The sequence below is a fragment of the Passer domesticus genome, chromosome 13, assembly GCF_036417665.1.
Source record: "Passer domesticus isolate bPasDom1 chromosome 13, bPasDom1.hap1, whole genome shotgun sequence".
In the NCBI taxonomy this organism is placed as follows: Eukaryota; Metazoa; Chordata; class Aves; order Passeriformes; family Passeridae; genus Passer; species Passer domesticus.
This window is the reverse complement of record NC_087486.1, coordinates 2,966,890-2,975,318: the sequence shown is the minus strand read 5'-3', so window position 1 is coordinate 2,975,318 and position 8,429 is coordinate 2,966,890. Positions and strand designations below refer to the sequence as shown.

Sequence of the window (8,429 nt, the reverse complement as noted above, 5' to 3'; positions counted from 1 at the left end):
TTGCTGTCTTTGGCTGTAACATCTCAGTTTCCTAGGGGATGTCACCCTGGTTTTGGAGTGCCAGGCATTGTGGGGTTTCCCCTGCAGCCACACCTTCCACTGCAGCCCAGTGCTTTGATTAACTTCCATGGATAATTGGTGGATCCAGGAACTAAGGGTTTCCAAACCCTATTAAAAAAAAAAGGGGGATTTTTTTAGTCTTTTTCATGTAACTGTTGCCATGATCTAATGGGACTAAATTTGGTTTCCTTCTAAATAAATCTCACTGTCATTTAGCGAGACTGCAAAATTAACGAGATGCAGCAGTTCTGTGCTCCATAGCAGGAAGCCAAAAGCAAAAGATATTTTAGATTAACAAATGAGGTGGAAATGACTTTTCCCCCCAAGGACTTATTTCCCATGAGAAAACGAGTTTCTGAGAAAAAAAAAAAAAAAAGGCTCTAAAAATAGGTTGTGTCACAGAATTCTGAGGCTGCATCTCCTGCATCCCTGATGGAAAGCTCAGCTCCCAGGAGAGGCTCAGGAGAGCAGCAACACTTGGATGGTTTGGGAGCAGCACCAGGGCAGCAGCGTGGGTGTGTGGGGACGTGCAGGTAATGCAGGTGTGGGGTCTACTGGAGTGCTAATTAGGCTGAGCAATTATGAAGGGTGGATAAACTCAGCTGGTTGGGAGAAGGGGTTTTTTTTTGTCCTTTTGCTGCTGGCAAAGGTAAACACTTTGCTGCTCTGTGGAGAATGTAATGGATGTTCTGGATTTGCACTGCTGTGGAAGGAAAAGCTGGGGAAGGTCTAATTAATGGAGAACTTAATGGGTTTTGTCCACAGCTGCCAAACAAGGAAGCTGCTTCAATATTTTAATTGCCTAAATGGACACTTATTGATGTCCACAACCTGCCTGCCCTACCTGGGCTCCACTGCTAAATATCCTCAGGTCTGGTGAAAACAGCTCCTTCCCTGCTGTTCCTGGGGACACATCAAAGGTTCAACCTCACAAAGTGCTGATGGTTCCTGCTCAGCCACCTGGACCAAGGATACCCCAGGAAAGTGTTTTGCACCTTGGGAGCTGGCACTGACAGATTGAAGGGCAGGGAAAGCAGCAGGGACTCCAGTGAGAGGAGACAGGAGAAAGAGGGGCAAAGCCCTCAAGACTTCTTTTCTTGAGGAATTGCCTCAAACGGCAGAGAATGACTGAGATGAACTGAAACTGTGGTATTTTTGCCACTGGAAAGGGACAAAACATCTCATGCTTTTATATAACTTCCGCTGTTCTGGGTTGTGTCTGAAATAGGCTTTTATTTGTCACTAATGATTATTTATCCAGAGCACTGAGCAGGTGAGTCAGTGTTTACTGCTAAAACACCAAAACCTCCCTCGTTGCATTGTTGTCACAGCCTTTCATGGACTAAGGAGTTGAAAAAAGGAAATTCACATTTGGTGTTTCAGCTTCAGCCCCTCTGTATTTATAGTTCACTTAATGCTTATGAGCATGCAGATATTGGCTGTCAGCTCCCAGCTTCCTTCAGCGGTTTCTATCCAGTCTGAAAATGATTATGGAATTAATTCAATTGCATTATTACCTTTCTCCTTGTAAAACCTGGGAATTAGGGTAATAAAAATACTGCTTCTGATAGCATTACCATATTAACAGAGGTGGAAATCTTCTAAGATAGAGACTTTTACAAAAAAGTCTTACATCTTAAATTCTAATGAGATGAGGAAACTCTAAATGGTTAATCTACATGAAAGTTTAAGAGGAAAGGCTGTTTGGACTTGTAGTAACATTTTCTAAGGGAAACAGGGAAAGATAGCCAAAGAAAAATATTCTGATGTTTTCCCACAAAGTCTCATTGAAGTCCAGTGAAGTGATGAAGTCCCAGGGTATTTTTGCCATCGAGGGAATCTGTGGCAAAACAAAACCCTGTCATGAAGATAGAAGAATATCCAATAATGGGTTTCTTAGTGAAACAAAAGTTCTCTGAACTTCTGCTGGGACAACACTCATCCTCTGGGAGCAGGAAAGTATTTCCTCTGTACTAAATCTCTTCTCACATCAGCCTGGCAGATGTGCAGGGCTCCACCACACTGAAGGGAGGAGTCTGTCTGTCCCTGGAAGGGGAATTGATCCAGATTTCAATTTTTAAGACCTTTTTCTCATCCATGGTCTCAGCTCTAGTAACAGCCATGATTTAAGGGTGTTGGAATACTGTGAATATCCCAGCAGCTGAGTGAAAACCCTGGGAAAAGCTCCTGTGGGCCCTTGAGAGGTGAATTGCAGCACAAAATAACTGTGAGAAGCACATGATGTTGGTAATTAAAAATCATAGAAAGATTATTTTACATCATTAAATTGATCTTTTTAGTGACTCTCAGAATTCACAGCAGTAGACAGGAATTAATCTATTAATAAATGGCTCGGCTAAGTATAAATGTAATTGAGGCATTTATTAACAGGTTAAGTGCCTTTCTGGAAGTCAGACTCTCTTCTCCAGGACATAATCCAAGAAGAACCCATGGAGACAAGAATGGAGCCTTGGCTCCTCTTCATATCACAAGTAAGCCTTGATGCATTTTTTGGCAAATTGACAGAATCCAAGAGAGAAAAGCTGGAGATGAGAGTGTTATGGGTGAGAACACTTTGATGGACAAAATGTCAGAAAACAGCACATCCAGAGAGAATTTATATCAAAATTTTATCAAAAGGCTCTGAGAGATAAACCAAGCAACAAACCAGGGCAATCAGAAACGAAGCAAACTGATTCACCCCCACACTCAAAGCCTGAGTCACTGCCCTGCAGGTTGAGCTTGTCTGCTACTGAACTGTTCTGTAATAAATATAGAAAGCTCAAGACGTGCATCAGGCACAGCAATCTCAGCAGAAACAGTCGTGGGGAGGACTCACAGGTCCAGCAGGCAGATTGTAGTTTGTGCTTAGGCTATGCTTAAAAAAACCTCTTGGATCTGACTTAGCCTGGTGGACAAAGATTGTATTTGTGAGGTCACTCCTGGCAGGAAGGAATGATGAACCTGACTCTGTTTTCAGAAGGCTAATTTATTATTTTATGATATTATATTATATTAAAGAATGCTATACTAAACTATACTAAAGCATACAGAAAAGATACTTACAGAAGGCTAAAAAAATAATAATGAAAACTCACGACTCTCTCTAGAGTCCTGACACAGTTTGGCCCTAATTGGACAATGAGAAAAAACAACTCACAGCAGAAACCAATGAAACCTGTTGGGTAAACAATCTCCAAACACATTCCAAAGGAGCAAAACACAGGAAAAGCAAATGAGATAAAATTGTTTTCCTTTTTCTCTGAAGGTTCTCAGCTTCCCAGGAGAAAAATCCTGCCTGAAGGGATTTTTCAGAAAATATGAATGTGACAGACAAATAAGTTTGACTTTGGCTCAAAACTTTTGGCTGGTTTTGAAAAGGGTTATGAAGCCAAGATGGACATATTCCCTATTTTCCATATCTTTGTGATATTCCCTGATCTTTGTGATATTTTGGAGATGAAGGATGATGTTCATGCTCAAATCTACTGTTTAGAAAGCATAGAAGTGAAGAAATAGAGGAGAATACTCTTTTAAATAAATATAAACATTTTCTGGTTTATGTTGCACGAAATCCAAAAGGGCTGAAACACAAAGATGTTTTAGGCAATGGATTTAGTCTCAGCAAACTCAGCGCCTTGTGCCACTTGAGGCATTTTTAAGTAGGAACAAGTATCCCTACCTCGGTGCCGTGCTCTCTGAGGAATTTTGGGAAGCAAACAGTGATCCCAGGGAGGCACTGGGGTGACAAAACATCACTGAGCACTTCTCACTTCACCTGGAGGTCCTGCTGGCCCCCAGGGAGGAGAGGAGTCATCGTCCCTTTTGTCGTTGGCAAATGTCACCACAAGCCCCAGTCCCTGGAGCAGCATCCCAAGGTGAGCAGAGAGCAGGGGACTGCCTTTGATTATGAACTTTTGGGACAGTGTTTGATGCCTAATTTTTTAAGCCAAACACTCCCAATCATCACCTTTTTATTGTTGTTTCTTTCCAGGTATTACTCATGAAGGAGAATTTTCAGGTTTGAAATTCAAGATGTCCTGTAAGGCTTCCTTCTCCAAACTCAGCTCCTTTGGGCAGGGATCACCCTGAGGAATGGCAGAACTGCTCTGAAATTTTGTGTATTATGCTATAAAAAAATTTATTTGAAACATTCTGAGAGGAGAAAATGGATTTAGCCTGAGAACTGAAGAAAAGTTTCTTTTCCAGAGTGTTTAAAAACTGCCAGTATTTCCTCACATACACTGGATTCCCACTGACACAAATAATTCCAGCTGTGATCAAGGCAGCAAAACAAGGCACCTCCTCAGCTCACACGAGTGTGCTGCCTTCCTGTGCAAATGAGGGAGCTGTGCTAATTACCAGCTCCCGTCCCTTGTTATCAAACTCCTGCTATTTGTGCACACAGATGAATCAAGTGCCTGTGGATGTGGGACAGATGCTTGCAAGTGCTCTGTGAATGTACAATCACATTTCTAGCTCCTTCAAGGGAAGTAGAACCTGGAACTGAAACACAAACTGCAGTTAAATTTCACCCCCCAAAAAAATCTCACGAATATTGGATGATTGTTTAGTGGTTGTTAGTGCTTAAAATTTTATTTCCTTCCAGGCAAGGAAGGAAATAAACAAAATTTCCTTTCCTATGAAAATGTTTTATCATAACATTTCAATTTAGCTGGTAAAAGAGGTTTTTAAAAATGTTGCTTTATGCAGCTGTAAACCTGGTTATTAAATAATCCCATAAACTCAAATAATTAAAAATATAGTTGCTGGATTCCATAAACTCATAATTGAAACTGTTGTTGGGCAATTCTGAAAAATGAGCTGCAAAACTTTAAAAAAAGTTTTAACTGGTATAAACAAGAGCACCTGACATTCAGGCCTCCTACATATTCAAATAAAGACATTATTATTCAAGTACTATTTGTACTGAAGTAATTCCCAGGCTTCCAGTCACAGAGAGAGGCATCTAAAGGGTGTGGCTTTGATTCCACATTAACAATTGATGGATGTTTTTTTTGTCAATATAACATTCATTGTACATTTATAAGCACAAAGTTTGGGTATCTCTGACTAAAAGAGCAGCCACAAAAATTCTTTTTGGTGCTACAGGTAAATTTTGCCAAAAATTAAAAAATCCCGGCAGAAACCTCACGCATTCTCCTGTCTCCCTACCCATAAAGCACATTTATTTTGTTCCCATTTATTTTGTTCCCATTTATTTTGTTCCCATTTATTTTGTTCAGATTGCTCCTCCAGCCAGGTCAGCTTTGCTGTGTTTGGTGGCTGTTGTGAGAGCTGGGGCTGCAGCAAACACAGAACAAGGACCAGAATTGTGTCTTTCTGTCTCCTTGGCCACAAGAAACTTCAAGATCCCCATCAGGTCTTAAATCTTTTGGCTACAGAATGAACTTAGGTGACTTTCTCAAACATTCCCTGTCAAGACTCATCCCTTATTTCTTTGAATCACGTTCACTACTTTGATGGTAATATGGATTTTTTTCTTCCCCCCCCTATGGTGAGGGTTCATTTAGTGACTCATTTTGCTCTCCTACGTAAAATAGTTTCAACATTTTTTTTCTAAATGCATAGCTGATTAAATCACAAATAATTGCTCCTCAGAAAGAACAGTATTTTAAATCTTTTAGACTTTCTGCCTTTCAAGTCAGGGAGTTCAATGAATCATTAGGCATTTCAATGTATTAACAATTTCAGTGGTTTGAACAATAAAAACCCTGCTCTGTTTAATTTCCTGCTCTGTTAAAGTTACTTTTGTTCTCACCTATTATCTGCTCAACAAAATTAGTGTTTAGTGATATATGCCCCACTCTCCCAGTGAGGAATATATAGATGGAAGCATGTGTTATATCCAAAATATAGCAGTGATTTCTAGTTGTTAAAGCCACAAACAGCCTTTAGCTCTGTGTGTGACTCTGACCCCCAGCTGCTGTCCTGGGGAAAGCTCCACTATAAAGAATTCCATCTTGTTTTATGGAAAACTCCCACAGGTGTGGCAGGGAGAGAATAAAACCTCCAACTTCCACTGCCATTGTTATGTGCGTGCCCCAGGCCCACACACACCAGCACTGAATTGCCAATTAGAAAATTAAAAACTGCTGCCAAGGGCCTGATGTACTGAAGGGTTGTATTATTGGAAATAAAAAAAACCTCAACTCACTGTTGCTGTGTGTTGTCAGAGTAAATGGGTTTTATTTGGGGCCAAGATGTTCACTTTGCTGCACGTGTCCTGCAGGACTGTGCACAGGAATCTTCAGCTCCTCCCTGTCCCACTGACTGCACCAGCTGAGGGTCCTCACCCTTGTGGAGCCAATCTTTGATTCGGTCAAAGATTGCTTCACTTCAGATCCAGTTACATTCTTATCTTTACACTTAACCCAGGGATAATCACATTTCTTCCACAAACAGGTCCATGCTGAGAGGTGCAGAGTGTGTGGTGCATGCTCAGCATCCCCAGCAAGCAGAGTGGTCCCCAAACCTCCTGGGGGCTGAAGAGAAGCTTCATCCTCAGCCCAGAAAATCCCATTTTTCCTACCCGAGCCAAGAAAAGGAGCTGCTCTGGGTTTTGTTCACAGCTGCCTGCTGTGATCAGTCAATTGCCTGATCCATCATTTCACTTGAAGGAGCTCCTGAAGGCACTGACAGGGCTTTGTCCAGCTGGAAATTTGTGCTTCCAGCTGGAAACTCTGTGGCAAGGGGCTGACATTTGTTTTCATTGCCCACACATCGTTTTGTTACCTGAAGTAATTGTGCAGAGCAAGTTTATGTGATAGCTCCCCTGAAGGGATGAGTAAAGATGAGCTCCCCAGTAATCAATATTGACATTAAGACCATTTATTTTGCAGTGATAGTTACATTTTATCCACATTTCACATAAAGGAAAAGGAGTCAATTACCATAGAGTAAGTTTTTACATTTTATCCACATTTCACATAAAGGAAAAGGAGTCAATTACCATAGAGTAAGTTTTTACAGATCCCAAAGAAAAAGGGTAACTCCTTACCATAAACAATACTTATTTTCCTTCTTGCAGTTTTATTATACCACTTTTTTTTTTTTTAATTTTCTTTACTGGCTCATTTTTATTTCTTCCTTCTCTCTTTCTATTCTTTTAAACATTAAGATTGGCTTCTCCCTTCTGCACATTGCTCTGCCCACAGTTTCCCACCCACCATCCCTCCCTCAGAAGAAAAACTGATGCTAAATTAATTACCAGAGCAGTGCATGCAGGAGCACAGGGCTGTTGAGGTGCATTTTCCAGGGGTAATTTAGTCACAGAGATGCCCAAATTGGTTCCTCTGAGAGCTGGATGTGGCAGCTCTGCTGCTGGGCCCCTTTTGGGTTGTTTCCCTTTGTTTCCTGCTGTGATTTTTTGTGATGTGAAAGGAAAAGATCTTAGAAACACTCTGACACCAACAGTCTGTGAATTCGTACTGTTTTATTTTATTCTGAAATGAGGTGAGACTCTAGGGCTGGCAAAAAGTGAGAGAAATATCATCAGTGGGAAATAGAATTTCTTGGCCAGTGATGAAAAGGAGCTGCTGCCCAGGGAGGTGGGAGATTCAGCAGCCAAGGGCAACAAAACCTTGGTAGATGCTGAAATAACAGGGTGTAAATCTGAGAGACTTTGGTACTCAACAAAGTGGAAGGATCCATTTCAAACTGATCTTCTAAACTCGGAATTTAACAGCAGGGTGCTGCTAGAGAAGGATTGAAATGGAGAGCCTAACTCACCTCACATTGGAAGCACCCATGTCTCCCACTGCAGGGTGAAAACCAGGTGAAAACCAGGTGAAAATCAAGTGAAAATCAGGTGAAAACCAGGTGAAAATCAAGTGAAAACCAGGTGAAAATTGAGTGAAAACCAGGTGAAAATCAAGTGAAAATCAGGTGAAAACCAGGTGAAAATCAGGTGAAAACCAGGTGAAAATTGGGTGAAAACCAGGTGAAAATCAGGTGAAAATCAGGTGTAAAAGAAGCAAGTGGGACATTTGCTCTTGTTTCCAAGGAGGAGGGGATTTTTCAGCTTGGCTTTTCCTCCTGCTGATGCTGAACCTTCATTCATCAAGCAAACAACATTCTGAGGATAAAAATAGTGGCATTCTCTCCTCCCAGAAGGCTCAGCCAGATTTTCATAGCCAAGGTGTTTTGGGAATGACACCTTCTTGTCAACACTCAGCCCTGCCTGGTTTCACTGCTGGTGGCTCCATTGTGAAAAAAAAAGAAAAAAAAAAGCTTTTTCAGAGACAGTTTGGCTCTGATTTCTAAATTTTCTTTAATCTTCTCAGTCTGAATCAGTGCCTTTGAGTTACTCAGGGAGTGTTCACGAGATGTTCCAAAATGTTACTTTA

The 8,429-nt window shown here is 41.2% G+C and overlaps 1 long non-coding RNA gene across 1 annotated transcript; it reads left to right on the top strand.

Moving 5' to 3' along the window:
- The first annotated feature begins 299 nt into the window (after window positions 1-299).
- LOC135280183 (uncharacterized) lies at window positions 300-6,238 on the top strand. The gene is made up of 3 exons (XR_010347229.1): window positions 300-593; window positions 2,452-2,552; window positions 4,055-6,238. It is a non-coding gene; the product is annotated as an uncharacterized LOC135280183 (long non-coding RNA).
- The last annotated feature ends 2,191 nt before the right edge of the window (window positions 6,239-8,429 follow it).